At 57.0% G+C, this 15,207-nt stretch overlaps 1 non-coding gene across 1 annotated transcript; it reads left to right on the forward strand.

Annotated features, from left to right (window-relative positions):
• The first annotated feature begins 2,334 nt into the window (after nucleotides 1–2,334).
• LOC123354988 lies at nucleotides 2,335–2,520 on the forward strand. The gene has a single exon (XR_006574991.1). It is a non-coding gene; the product is annotated as a U2 spliceosomal RNA (small nuclear RNA).
• Nucleotides 2,521–15,207: the final 12,687 nt, after the last annotated feature.

Below are 15,207 nucleotides of genomic sequence, written 5' to 3' on the forward strand. Positions count from 1 at the left end.
CATTCCAGTTTGTGGTGTGCGTGTGAGGAGCTGGGAGCAAGTGGTGCAAGGAGCTGAGAGTGAGAGTGAGAGTGAGAGTGAGAGTGTAGCTGCAGCTGCAGCTGCAGCTGCTGGAGGACTGAGGAGTACAAGTATTATCAGACACCAGGAGGAAGGTCCTGTGATGAGGATAAAGAAGGTGTTGGGAGGAGGCCATGGGGAAGTAGCCCAGGGAATTGTAGCTGTCATGCAGCTGTTACAGGAGGCACTATAGACAGCTGCTATCCACAGGGCCCTGGGCTGGAACCCCGGAGTAGAAGACAGGCCCGGGTTCCCCCAAACCTCCCAACTCCTGATCAGACACAGGAGGAGTTGACCCAGACTGTGGGTTCCACCAGAGGGGAAGATCACTGAGGTGAGCAAATCTGCCAATAAGTGCAGGACCCACCAAGGTAGAGGAGGAACTTTGTCGCAGACTCTAATTGCAGCATTTTTAAACGATCTGCATGCTGCTTGCAGGCTCCTAACACTTGCCACAGCAGCTCCTTTTAACTTCCATTCAACCACCTGTACTTATGCCGATAGGTCGACTTTAGGTCTTTAACTTTGATTGGTAGCTGAGAAGATGGTAAATTGGAGAGAAATCCGTTCTTCATTTGCTTGTTGTTTCCTGACTTCTTTATTCATGGCCTTTTCCTTATTTCCCAGCAGATTGACTAGATCTGGGTGCTAGCAGAGGGCCCTGACGGGCTCCTTATTTTCTGATTTCTTTCGGAAGCATTGAACTTGCCAGGGCACAGTCAGATTCTGGATGCTCACGTAAATGTAACACCTCAGGCTCAGCTTTAGTTCTGTTTCTCAGCTCTTTTGGAAAATCGATCTTTAGTCTGACATGTAGCATCCTTGCATTAGGAGATGGCTAATTAAAATAAGACCATAAACCTTGGCAATCAAATGGAACCTGAAGTCCATAGAAGAGCCAGAAAGGCCCTTGGGGAGTGGAGTGCAAGTTGAGGAAGACTTCCCTGCACAGCTTCTCTCTCAATTCTCGTTTTCCTGGATTGAGCGCAAAAGTCAGGAATCAGCTCAGGGTAGGGTTATACCATGTGTGTGCAGTGGTTAGACAAGAAACTGGACTGGTATGGAGCAAAACACTTATGTGTGCCTGATGACTGTACGTTTGAGAAGGAGCAGAAAAGAGCATTGGGGCTGCGGTATAGCGCTTGCATAGGCTTTCTTTGGCCTCTTTTGCTGTAAGAGTTAACAGTGAGAGATTGTTAGTCACAGGTCAGTGGGTGGGTTTATGCAAATTAGGAGTGTACAGGGAAACCAGCAAGAGGAAGGAGGCTGAAAGACTTCTCTGTCTTTGAACAGAATTGTGTGTTAAGGGCTCTTGCTTTGAATTCTTCCAGTGGAGTCATTTCGGGGAAGTGATCATCACTTCGAGTTACCTAGTTATCAAAGCCTTGTGAGTGGTGTTTGGTGTGTGTCTGGGAGCTCCTCGTGCTGAAGTAGAAAGCAGTGGGGGAAGAGCGGCTGCCTAGCATCCGAGACTCACAGCATCGCTTCTTGGCTCCTTAGAGCTCAGATCAAGAGAGATTGCTGTCAATTGCGCCATCCCCAGCACCGACAGCCTGCTGCGCCTGGACATCGTCGTCATGGATGAGGACCGGAAAAAGATCATCCTCGTTGACGTAATGATCCCGTTCAAGAATAGGACCACGGCCTTCCGCCAAGCCCGAGTCCGCAAACTCGAAAAGTACGCTCCCCTGGCTGACACCCTGCGAGCAAAGGGCTACGAGGTCTACACCGACGCTCTGATCGTTGGGGCCTTGGGCGCCTGGGACCCCCTTAATGAGCGCGTGCTGCGGACCTGTGGGGTGGGCCGTCGCTACGCACGGCTCATGAGATGCCTAATGGTCTCGGACGCTATTCGGTGGTCCAGAGACATTTACACTGAGCACATCACCGGCCACCGTCAATACCAAAAGTGAGCCGGCGTGACTCCATGCACCCGCAAGGGGGAAGAGACTTGTAAACTTCCCCTGTTGGACTCTATCCCCTGAGCCCTGAACCAACCAAACTGAATTCTGCCCTGTGAGGGGCACCCTATCATCATTACCCAGTCCGCTCAATTATTCACGCCCACGACTATCCATAACCTGTTTATATGAGTGATGTGCCCTCACTGCTTGCTGGCTGTACCCTGAACCCACCCACCGTATACCCCGCATTGGGGACATGACAGACTGTGTATATGTATATGCCGTCCAATACCCAAACGCTAACATCCCCCTACAACCTGTATGTTACCCCCAATGACACAATAACTGACGCTTCAAACACTTTGTATAGTTTATTTTCAAATATTTTCTAATAAACTTTAAATCTGTTCTTATCAGTTTAATATCTGATAGGTCCTTTATTTAAGGACTGTATATTAAATTGATTTTTGAAACAAGGGGATGGAATTGGAGCTTGCTCTGTCCACCCCATGCATTGACCTGGTATTGCAGTGTCTCCAGGACCAGTGCCTTTCCTTTTGGGGAGAATTGTCTGGTTAAAAAAGCAGAAAAAGTTTCACTCTAAAAATGCTGATTTGAGAAGGCTTTTTTTTTTAAAGTAGTTGAAAAATCAGGTTTTTTTAGCCCTTTGGTTTCTTCATGACAACATATTGTTAAAATTTGTTGGGAGTGTTTTCTGAGTCTACAGATGTGAGTTTCTTTGTCTTGCTCGAGGATTGTTTTAAAAACTGGAATTCTGTTTGCTATGAGTCTTTTCAACAATATGAAGGACAAATGCATTTTGGACTGAGGGTCTGTTTGGGAGATGGTTGGTTGGGGGGGGGAACACAGATTGGTAATATTCGAGGTCACATGTATATCAATAATTAACTGGATGAGTTACACACACTTCTCCCCACCCAGCCTACGTTCCATGTATCTTGACTGAGCCTGCCACCCACCATCCCAGAGCAGAAACCTGAAGCCTGAGCCCCACCGCACGTGGGGAGGTGGGGAACTCCCACTGATTGCCTGCTCCTGCAGTGTTTATGACTCGGGAAGGGGGTAGGGACCAGCCCCTGCAGGCAGCCCGGGGGAAGAGCCGCTGCTTTGCTGCCCCCGACTCCCCCTCAATTACAGCCCGGGAGGCTGTGGCCACAATAAAAGCCCCTGGTGGCCACACGAGAAATGCTGGAGCTTCACAGTAAACAAATCCCAGCAGGTTTGTCACACCCTGTCCCCCACCCTGGGGATTTCCTGCCCTCTCCCACATAGACCAACCTTCCTGGAAGTTCCCACCCCGTATGTATTTACTGCCCTTTCTCCCCGCCAAGGGAACCCGCCAGCAACTCCCTGATAATCCCTCCCTCAACTGGCTCCACTGCAGCCATTTCCCTTCCCCGGCCCCTGGGAGGACGGAATGAGCTGGAGCAAAACATGGATGTTGCGCTGCAGCCTGTTAGGGCAAAAAGGGCAACTGGGGACATGTCAGAACAGGAAATAATTTCCCAGCACAATTCCCCCCAGGCTCTTTCCCTGCACACAGATATTCTAGCTTGTCCTGCATGGGACAGAAACATTCAAATCTAGGGCTGTCAATTAATCGCAGATAACTTACACAATTAACTTTAAAAAAATCATGATTAATCTCAGTTTTAATCACACCGTTAATAGAATACCAATTGAAATGTATTATATTTTGTTTTTCTACATATTCAAATATATTGATTTCAATTACAACATAGAACACGAAGTGTACAGTGCTCACTATATATAGTTTTATTACAAATATTTACACTGTAAAATATAAAGTACTGTACTGCAATCTCTTTATTATTGAAGTGCAACTTGCATATGTAGATTTTGTTGTTTTTGTTGCAGAAGTGTACTCAAAAAGAAAACAATGTAAAACTTTAGAGTCCAGTCAGTCCTACTTCTTGTTCAGCCAATCGCTAAGACAAACAAGTTTGTTTACATTTACTTGAGATAATGCTGCCCGTGTCTTATATACGTCACCTAAAAGTGAGACCAGGCTCTCTCATGGCACTTTTGTAGCCAGCGTTGCAAGGTATTAACGTGTCAGATATGCTAACATCCATATGCCTTCATACTTCAACCATCATTCCAGAGGACGTGCTTCCATGCTGATAACGCTTGTTTAAAAAATAATGCATTAATTTGTGACTGAAGACCTTGATGAAGAACTGTATGACTCCTGCTCCATGGTTTTATCTGCATTCTGCCGTATATTTCGTTTTATGGCAGTCTTGGGTGATGCCCCAGCACATGTTGTTCACTTTAAGAACACTTTCACTGCAAATTTGACAAAACACAAAGAAGGTATAACGTGAGATTTCTAGAGATAGCTACAGCGCTCGAGCCAAGGTTTAAGAATCTGAAGAGCCTTCCAACATCCAAGAGGGACGAGGTGTGAAACATGTTGTCAGAAGTCCTCAAAGAGCAACACTGATGCAGACACTACAGAACCTGAACCACTAGACAGGAAAATCAATCTTCGGTGGGTGGCATCTGACTCAGATGAGGAATATGAAGGTACTTTGGCTCGTTATCGAGCAATACCTGTCATCAGCATGGAAGCATGTCCCTGGCCTCTGATTGCTAGAAGCTGGGAGGGGAGAACAGGGGCTGGAGCTCTCCATGGCCGCCTGGTCTGGTCACTCCCTCTGCAGCCCATAGCCAGGGCCAGCCTTAGGGGTGGGTGCCACCAGGGAATTGCCCAGGGGTACCATGGTCAAGGGCGGTGCTGTACGGTAGCAGAGAGGTGTGTGCTGCAGGTGTAAAGTCAGAAACTGCTCCCGGCTGGCAGGGGAGTGCTGCTTGGGGTGGTGCCCAGATTTCTCCCTGCTCCCTCCCGGCATAGGAGCATGGGGGGGAGGGAGGGGAAGAGAAGGGGGAGAGAGCGGTGATGAGCGGATACTGCTCCCCCCAATGTTCCTCCGTGCCCCCCTAGGGAGCTGTGAGAGGGGAGCAAGGAGCAACATCAGGGCTCCCTGCCTCCAGGTCACCTTCCCCACCTGGGCTGCATAAGGGGAGGACAGAGAGCAGCAGCCCAGGTGGGGAAGGTGACCTGGAAGCAGGGAGCCCTGATGTCGCTCCTTGCTCACCCCTCACAGCCCCCTAGCGATGTGCGGAGGAGCCGTGTTCAGGGGCGGCGGGGGGAGCGAGCAGCAATGCCAGCTACTCCGTGCATCCAGGTCAGTTTCCCCAAGTGGGCACAGGAGGAGTGCAGGCGTTAGGGGAAAAGGGGGCACAGTGCAGGGATTATGGGTACGGGAGGAGGCAGGGGTTAGGGGTGCAGAGGTTAGGGGAATTGGAGGGGGCACAAGGTTAGGGGTGCAGAGCTTGGGGGCACCAGAGGGGGTTCAGGGGTTGGGTGCCAGAGGGGGGGTGCAGGGATTAGGGGGACAGGAGGGGGCACAGGGGTTAGGGGGCAGGGTGAGGGGTGCAGGGGTGCCAGAGCTCACAGGTTTAGGGTCCAGGGGGAGCACAGGGTTAGGGGTGTAGGGGGCATAGGGTTAGGGGCGAGGGACGTAAGGGTGCAGAGGTTAGGGGTGCAGAGGTTAGGAGGCAGGGTGAGGGGTGCAGGAGGGGGTGCAGGAGGGGGTGCAGGGGTGCCAGAGGTCACAGGTTTAGGGTTTGGGGGGGTACAGGGTTAGGGGTGTAGGGGGCACAGGGTTAGGGGTGAGGGACGTAAGGGTGCTGGAGGGGATGCAGGGTTAGGGGCGCCAGAGGTTGGGGATGTAGGGGTTAGGGGTGCTGGAGGGAGTGCAGGGGGAGCGCAGGGTTAGGGGTGCAGAGGTTAGGGGTGCCAGAGGGGGGCACAGGGTTAGGGGCGTGGGGGAGGATGCAGGGTGAACAGTGCAGGGTTAGAAGCACAGGAAGGGACACGGGGCTCTCCTGTGGCCCAACCCCACAGGAGACTGACCCCATGTTTAAAGAACAAACCTCTATCCTAAGGGCTGCAATAGCCACTGGGGTGAGACAAACTGCACCAGCTCCTTGCTGCCCAGCCTGTGAGAGCTCTGACTGTGCGTCTATAAAGGGAACAGCGAATGGAAGTGAAGTGGCTCCGGTTCGCGCTCTGTTAGACCCCCACCGGGAACAGGGAGCAGAAGTTAAGTTGCCTCCTGTTCTATAACTGATGGGTGGGGGGGCAGCAGGGATTAGGGGCATGGGGAACGGGGGCGCCTGACAGGCGTTGGGCTGCGGGGTTCCCTGCTGCGGGGCTCCCTGCTGCAGCTCCGCAGACTGGAGCCTGCTCCTCCTGTGCAGGGCCAGCTCCAGCTTTTCTGCCGCCCCAAGCAGGAGGGGGGAAAAGGACAAGCTGTGGCTCTTCGGCGGCAGCTCAACCACACTGCTGCTTCTGCGGCAGTTCGGCGGCGAGTCCTCCCCCGCTTCCTCTTTGGCAGCAATTCGGCAGCAGCTCAAAGACTAAGACAGGGAATGAGGGACCCGCCGCCGAATTGCCGCCAAAGACCCAGCCGTGCTGCCCCGATACTGGACAGGCCGCCCCTTTGAACTGGCCGCTCCAAGCGCCTGCTTGCTACCCTGGTGCCTGGAGCCAGCCCTGCTCCTGTGACAAGCAGGGGCTGGTGCAGAGCGTGGCAGGGCAGGGAGATGACATCTCCCCTAAGGGCGGGGCCTTTTCACAGCAAGGGCAGCACCTCCCCGCAGGAGCACAGACCCCACCTACTCCTCCTGCTTTCCCCTGACACCAGCACCACCCTTCCCAGCATCGCCTCACGGCAGCATCTGCTTCTGCACTCGCACCAGAAATGGGAAGTCAGGGCCGGGCCTGGCAGCGGCTCTCAGGAAATGGAAGCAGGAGACATGACCACTCCCATGGTGCTGTGGGGCCCGTCCTGGCTGGGGGGAGATGGAGGCAGTGGACACTACCACTCCCATGGTGCTGTAGGGTTTTCAGGTGGGGTGCCTTCCCCCCCCCCCGCCAGGGTTGGGCTCCAGGGGAGGTGTGGCAGCTTAAGGGACTGGGGGGGGGGGGGTTGCTTGCAGGAGGTTTGAGGACCAACGGCGAAGGGGAAGTTGGACACTGGCCAGAATACCAGGACACAAGGCAGGTGAGGTGATACCTGTTACTAGACCAGCTTTGGAGCCACACAGGGTCTTCTTCATGCAGGGGAAAGGTGCTCAGAGCATCACAGTTCAATAGAAGGTGGAACGCTCTGCCCCGAGCACCAGACATTCCCCTACTTCCTGGAACGGGGGGGCCTGTCCCCATTGTCCTGTAAACAGCCCCACCATGTAACCCAGAGGTGGCTGCATCTTAGCACCAAGACACTAGTGGTCACTGCTCCAGAGGAGATGGTACATACAGGCCACTGCTCTACGTGGCCACCAGACGTCACAGACTGTGCACTGCCCTACGTGGCCCCACAAGTTACTGCCCCACGAGGTGAGGTACACACAGGCTACTACTCAAACTGGGCACCTGGGGTCACTGCAGCAATGGTTGGGGGGGATACATGCAGGGCACTGCTGCACATGGCCACCAGGGGGCACTGCTGCAATGGTGGGGGTGGGGGGGATGATAAACAGGCCACTGCCTGAAGTGGCCACTATCACAATGGTGCGGGGAGAGGGGGAGGGAGATACCAATAGGGCACTGCCACACCAGGGCACCACGGGGAGGTCACTGCTCCAATTAGTAGAGATACACATCGGGTAGTGCCCCAACTGGGGGCTCTACCCCAGAGAGAGAGGAGGCTGGGGAGAGAAGAGGAATTAAAGGCCACTGCCTCACTTAGCCACCAGGGGTCACTACCTAAATAGGGGACACACACACACAGGGCACTGCCCCACCTGACCAGCAGGGGTCACTGCCCCAATAGGGGGATATACAGAGGGTATTGCCCCATGGGGATGCCAGGGATCAGTGCCTGCCATACCTGGCACAGGGGTAGAAGGGATAGGGTGACCAGATGTCCCGATTTTATAGGGACAGTGCCGATATTCGGGGCTTTTTCTTATGTAGGTGCCTATTACCCTCCACCCCATCCCGATTCTTCACACTTTCTATCTGGTCACCCTGGGGGGGGGGAAGGGGGCTACACACAGGGCACTGCCCCACTGGACCACCAGTGCACATCCCTAGTGGGAGAGTGACACACACCAGGAGCAGGGCTCACTGCCACAAAGGGGTTGGAAGATACCCAGGGCACTGCCTGACACGGCCACCCAGGCACCCTGCCACCTTGGGGGAGGTGAAGAACACACCTCAGGCACTGACTCCTCTGGCTACCAGTGCTCACTGGCCCAATGCAGGGGTTGGGCGGGGGAGTAAATACACACAGGGGACTGCCCCACCTGGGCAACACGAGTCACCGAGATGAGAGTGGGATACGCAGAGGGCACTGCCCCAATGGCTGATATACATACAGGGCCCTGCCTCACCTACCCACCAGCGCTCACAGGTGCAATGGCAGTGGTGGGGTCACATAGGCAACTGCCCTCAGTGGCCACCAGGGGTTGCTGCAGCAATGCTGGGGGGGATACATGCCAGGCATTGCTGCCCCTCGCCACCAGGAGTCACAGCTCCTACACGATGGCACCTACAGGACACTCCCGTGCCTGGCCAGCAGGGGTCACTATCACTGGGGAGGGGCTATGGGGAAGCAAAGAAAAAGCAACTAACTGCAGTGGGGAAAATCGTCATCTACCAGGGAGAAAGAATGGACTCCGCTAGGACATCGCACCAACTCCGGCCAGGCTGGATACCAGCAATTCGGGGCGGGAGCAGCTCCAGCTAGAGGCTGGGCGGAGGCAGGTGACCTCGGTCTTTGTGCTGAGCAGGCTGCTTTGGCAGCGAGGAGGGACAGGGAACCCCCTGGCCAGGGTCTTGCTGCCCAAGGAGGGGGAGATCTGTGGCAGGTTTTGGAGTAGCTGGTTCAGCAGCCATGAGCCGCACGCTTGTCCCTGCCTGAACTCTCCAGGAGCACATAACACACAGGTGCGCACTGGATGTAGGCACCAGTGTAACGACAGGGCCAGACTCTGCTGCCTGCTGCCTGCGAGAGACAGGGGCAGAGTCAGACGGGCAGATGGAGGCAGGAGATGACAGGGCCAGCGGCCATGAGCTGAACCCATCACAAGTCCAGCCTGTGATGTCACCATCCGTCCCTGCAGCTCTCCATCTGTCCCGCTGTCCGTCAAACTCTCAACCTCCCATCCATCCCCAATGTATGCCACACACACCCCCTCACCCATCTGCCTCACACACTCATCTATTTCCTCATGCATCCTGCTGTCCCTCTGATTGTCCCTGCAGCGCCCAGCACAAGGAGGCATAGTGGACCCTGAACGAGGCTTTTGGGTGATGCAGTAATGGAGCTAGCGGGTGATAAGGAGGGTTTTGGGCATCTCTAATCCCAGCCCCACTTCTCCTGTGCCCAAAGCCATGACCGCGAGCCCACCCCTCTCAGTCTCAGCCCCCACAGCCCCAAAGACATGGCTGGCCACACACGCTGTGACCCAGTTACAGCAATGAGGTCTCCCCCAAGATAGGGGGTGGGAGGAGCAACCCCCTTATCCTGGCAGGCAGGACACATCCTTCCCAGTATGGCACAGACCTTGCCCGTGGGCAGATGGACCCAGCTGAGCCCATAGGAGACTGAGGGAGAGGGAGCAGAGGAAGAGGATGCAGGCAACTGAACATGACAGGTGTCCATGAAAGGAGAGAGAGAGTTTGAGTGTGAGTTGGACAACACAGAGAGAGAAACCTCGGAGAAAGAAAGAAACTCAGAACAGGGAGTCACCCTCATGGATCCAACCTTCTGCTAGGGAGCACACACCTCTCCTGGCCAGAGAGATGATCAGCCCCCACAAATAGCAACATCATCTCCCTTGAAGCCACAGCTAGTCCGGAAACCCACCTCCCTGCCTGGAGCCAGGGGGGCTGTGACCAGAGCCCTCCCCAAACCAGATACTTCTCTCACCGACAGAGACAGCTACTCTCATCCCAGTTGGGCAGGTCTTGCCTGGCACCAACAGGATTCACCCTGTCACTGCTCTCGCTCACTTTCCATCTCACCTCGGGGCTGGAGTCCGTCCCCGCGACTTCTTTTCCCTTGGTATGAAACACAACACAAGAGGAAAAGAAAAAGCAACGGTGGCGAGGCTCCTCTTCTCGCTACTCCCGCACCCCAGGGCTCCGGCTTCAACCCTCCTCCCATTCTGCCATCACAGCTACAATTAGAAATCTGAGCCCGGGGCTCACAACTGGTTGTCTCCCCAATCCTTGGTGCTGTCCAGCATGTCTCCCTCCACAGAAGTCACCTGGCCTCATCTTAGACTCCATCTTGATATTGCTCTTCTCCTTCCCAGAGCTCCTGCTCTGCTCCTCAGACCTGTCTGTGCTCAGCTCTGCAGGCAGAGGAGAAGGGGCATGATGGGAACACACACCCCATTCCAGACACCACGCAGCATCCACCGGGCTACCAAACCATGTCACCTTTGGCCAAAACCACCCCCCACCCCGAGGAAGCAAAAAGCCTTTGTGAGCTCAGCACACACAAGCCAGGAAAAGATTAACACCCACACCCAGCCCAGCCAAAGTGGGAGCTTCCCCACCTTCCCGGCCACAGGTCCATGGGGCTCATGGATGGAGGAGTTTGGGGGGCTGTGGGGGCCCCTGAAGAACTAGCTCAGCGTGTGAATGAGTGACTGGGATGTATGTGGGGGCCGGACTGTGGGTTGGGGTGTCCAGGCGGACCCAAGAGAAGGGACTAGGGGGATTAGGGATAGAGGAGGGTGGGGTTACCAAGGTGCATTGTGGGAATGTGGGATTTAGAGAGCCCAGAGTGGATGGGTGGGGGCAGGTTGGAGGACCCCACAGTGGCTGAAAAGGGGAACCCGGCAGGTTGGGGGGTAGCAGAGATTGGAGATGAGGAACCTCACACCCTGGGGATGGACTGGGGGAGTGGGGGGGATGGGAAAGTGGGGCCCAGCAATGGAGAAATGGGTTGGAATCAATTAGGGGCAGGATGGTGAGGACAGGGAGGGGCAGGAGGAAGGGGGGGTAGAGCACTGAGGACAGGGGGGAGGAGGAGATCGGCGTCAGGATGCTCACGACGGGGGAGGAGGAGGAGGTCAGGGGAGAAGGGAAAGGCCCCACAGATGGGGGTGGGGCTGGCGGGAGGGTCACAGCGGACGGGGGGAACACAGGGGGGGCCCTACAGAGGGGGAGGAGGGGGCAGGTTAGGGCCTGGGGCTGCTCCCGGGGCAGGGGCTGGGCCTGGTGCCTGGAACCGGGGGTCTGAGCCCCGAGCCCCCCCGTGCGGAGCCGCCACTCACCATCCCGCCCCAGCGCCCCTCAGACCGGCCCCGCCCCCCTCCGGGACCGCCCCTGGCCGCGAGCGGGCGGCCGCAGCGCGCGCCCGGGGGTAGGGTCAGCGAAGCCTCGGGGCGAGGGAACCGGGGCCTCCCCCCACGCGCCGAGTCTCTGTCCCGCGCTCTCTCCACCAATCAGGGAGCGGCGCGGTGAAGTGATGAGTACAGCCCCTCCTCCAATAGAGGCCGCGTGTGTGTGTGAGACAGAGAACTACACTTCCCAGTGTGCACCGGGAGGGGGGGCGTTGTCTGAGCAACCTGTGCGTCACTTCCGCTCTGAGACGAGCCAGGAACTACAACTCCCAGCCTGCTCCGGGGCGACTCCGTCCTCTCCAGCCCAGGTAAGGGTGGGCCCCTGGGTCAACCTGACACCTTCCGCCCCGCCCCCGGGTTGAACTCGCATGTCCCGGGGTCTCGGCCCTGCCCCCCCGCCTGCTTCTCCCTTGGCCTTGTCTCTCCCCAGTCGGGGGCGGGTCTGTTGGATGGAGCCATATGGAAATACAGGGGGCTAGGACTCCTGGGTTCTCCCCCAGCTCCGGGAGGGGAGGGGGGTGAGGGGGGGTAGAGTGGGGGAGGGGTTTGGGTGCCTGCTGCCCTCGCAGCGACCAGCAGAGCCCCCCCCCTGCAGCTTGTCACCCCCCAACCATGCGCTGGGTGTGCTGGTGCCGGGAGCCGCCCCTGAGAGCTCCCCCAGCCTGGCACACACCCAGCCCCTGCACCCGCCCCACCCCAGGGCTCCTCAGCCCAGAGGGGAGCCCCCCGGCTGAGTGGGGAATCAGAACCCCCCGAAATTCCCCTGGGACCAGCATGATCTGCCTCCGCCCTGCCCTGCTCCGCATGTATTCGGAGTGAGTCAGTTTCCCTGTCCCAACATGTGTCCTGCCATGTGTCTCTTCTCCTCCCCAGTTCCCTCCAAACCAGCCCATTTCCCCTGCACCCTGGGCTGGGTCTCTGCCAACCCCCTTTCTCCCCTCCTGCCCCCAATATCTCCCTGCCCCTACAGGTCTATAGGGCTGGATCCCTCCCTTCCTTCTTCTCCCCTGATTTCCTGCCTCTGGGGGGTCTATGGGGCTGGGTCTCTCCTCCCTCCATCCCCTCCCCTGCCCCCAATATCTCACTGGGGCTGGGGCTCTCTCCCTGCCCCTGTGGTCTCCCCTGCACACAATGTCCTGGGAGTGACTCAGTTTCCCTGGACCAACGTTTCACACACCCCACCCCCACCCGACATGTCTCCCTCCACCCCACCCCATTTCTCCTGCACCCCAGGCTGGGTCTCTGCCAATCCCCCTTCTCCCCTCCTGACCCCAAGATCCCCTGCCCCTGCAGATCTATGGGGCTGGGTCTCTCCCTCCCCCCTTCTCCCCCCATCCCCTCATCCCTTCCCCCAATATCTCCCTGCCCCAGGCTGTCTATGGGGCTGGGTCTCTCCCTGAAGCCCCGCCCCCAGCGCGGGGCTCACAGACAATCCCCGCCCGGCGGCTGTGACGTGCGGTGACGTGATCACTCCCAGCAGGCAACTCATTCACTCGAGACTAAAAGGATAGAAGGGGTCACGTGTCCATGGGCGGGGCTATGCAGATGAGCAGTGTCTGGCGGCAGGACGGAGAGCAGCGAGAGGAACCGAAGGAGCCCGGCGGAGAGAATTCTCTGCGTGTGGACAGAATCCGGTGTGGGGAGTTCGTGCTGTGGGTGCCTGCACCGGAGTCACTTTGGGGCAGTGGTTGCCACTGAGCTGCATATTGACCAAAGGTGTGTGAATGGGGTGTGGTGCCTGGTGGGGAGCAGCTCATGGTGAAAAATAAAGCAGTGGAAGCAGCAGATCCTGTCCTAGCAGTGGTTTGTGGGGGTGTGGCGTTTCTTTGCAACCATGAGTGGGATTGTTGTGGGTGCAGCTAGACCCCCCTTCTCTGGTGGGGCGGGGCTTCTACTGTCTGCTTTGGGGAGGGGGGTTCCATGATGTCACAGCCCATGGTGGGGGGGTTGAATCATGTTTCTGAAGTGGGAGAGCAACTTCCTCCGCTCCCACTCACTCTCCACTAGGGGGCTGGGCTGGGATCTCTAGGGAGGGAAGCACAGGAAAAAAGAGTCTCTCCTATGGAACCCAGGAGTCCAGGCTCCCAGTCCCCCTGCTCTAGACTCCCTCCATTCCCAGAACCAGGGATAGAACCCAGGGGTCCTGGTGCCCAGCCTTCTCCCTGCTCTGACCACTAGACCCCACTCCCCTCCCAGGGTGGTGCAGGGCTCACTGGGTCGGTGTCCCAGCTCTGCTAAGGGCCTTGACTGATTTTCTCAAAGTGCTTCCTTCTGAATCCAGCACATCTGCCCCACCCTGCCTGGTCACTGCCCACCCCCGTGTGGGGGCACCAGCACTGTGCCGGGTTGTGATGGGAAATTGGCCAAGCTGGCCCAGGAGAGATGCGTGTGTCCCTGCTGCCCCTGCTGGTGGGGCTGAGCCCTGCTCTGTGTGTGTGTGTGTGTGTTGGCTTTGCAGGATTTTGTATCCTGCAGCAAGTGACACACACATTGACGCACAAAGGGACTCACACAGTCCCAAGAACACTCACACACAACACACCCAGAGGGGCATGCTAGCTCCACCCCCAAAGAGAGAAACAATCACAACCCCCAGCCACACTCAGAATGACACACACACTGGAATATTCACAATTGTGCTCAGACACGCAACCGCACACAGTTCACTCCCACTGCTCCCAACACAAGGACCTCCTGCCCCACACAGTGTGTGCCGAGGCCTGTGGAACTCACTGCCACTGGACAGCTACCCATGAGAATGGACCTTTCCAGGAGACCAATAGACATGGCCGTGGCGACAGAGGGGGCTGGGCTCCCAGGGTCTGACCCGGGCTGAGACTGGTTCTGCCCTAGAGGGGTCTATCCAGCAGGGGGCAGCGTGACCCACACACAAACCCACCAGAAGCACCTTTCTTAGTGGGTCTCCCAGGCCATCCCCCACCCTGCCCCGGGTTGGGTAACAAAGGGGCAGTATGAGACTCTGGGCCGTGTCGCAACCCGGCCCCAGCCCCTCGCTCCCACAAGCTGACGAGCTGGGTAACTGCCGAGGGATTGCACAAGAGAGAGTCAGAGCCAGGGAGAGAACCCAGGAGTCCTGGCTCCCCCCTGACACACACTGTAACCACTGGACCCCACTCCCCTCCCAGGGCTGGAGATAGAACCCAGGAATTCTGACCACCAACCCTCACCCCCACCCCTGCTCTGATCACCAGACCCCACACTCCCCTTTTAGATTTTAGTCTTGCTGCCCCTTCTATCCACCCACCCCACCTGTCCATCCCTTTGCTGCAGGTTTCTGGGGTTTCACCCCTGCTCTGCATTCCCCCAGTGCAGCCCAAGGCTTTTCCTCCCCCCAATCACACATCCTCTCCCCTCTCATGCTGGATCATCTGCTTGGCCCCCCACTCCCTCTCGGGGCGCGCTGTGCGGTGTGGCTGGGGATTGTGCAATGGCCCAGCACCAGGCAATGCAGAACGGACACCACATGCCCTGCCCTGCCTCACCTGAGCTGCTCTCCAGGTGCATCAGAGCCCAGTGCCCTGCACCTTGGCACTCCTGCCCCACAGGGGGTGAGCTGCAGCCCCTGCCACACTGCGCAGAGGGGAGAAGGGTCAGGCCAGCCAGCCCTTGTAAGATGGGGAAATCACTACCGGGGTCAATGGTAGGGGGGCTGTTACATACAGAGAAACAGTTGTTGCGCCGGCAGAGGGCAGCAGAGCATGCACACACACACACACACACAATTGCAAACATACACAAACATCTGCACAAATCCAGCCAACATCAACACAACTGCTAACAGATGCAAACACATGCACAAATCCAG

This window comes from Mauremys mutica, chromosome 22 (assembly GCF_020497125.1).
Source record: "Mauremys mutica isolate MM-2020 ecotype Southern chromosome 22, ASM2049712v1, whole genome shotgun sequence".
In the NCBI taxonomy this organism is placed as follows: domain Eukaryota; kingdom Metazoa; phylum Chordata; order Testudines; family Geoemydidae; genus Mauremys; species Mauremys mutica.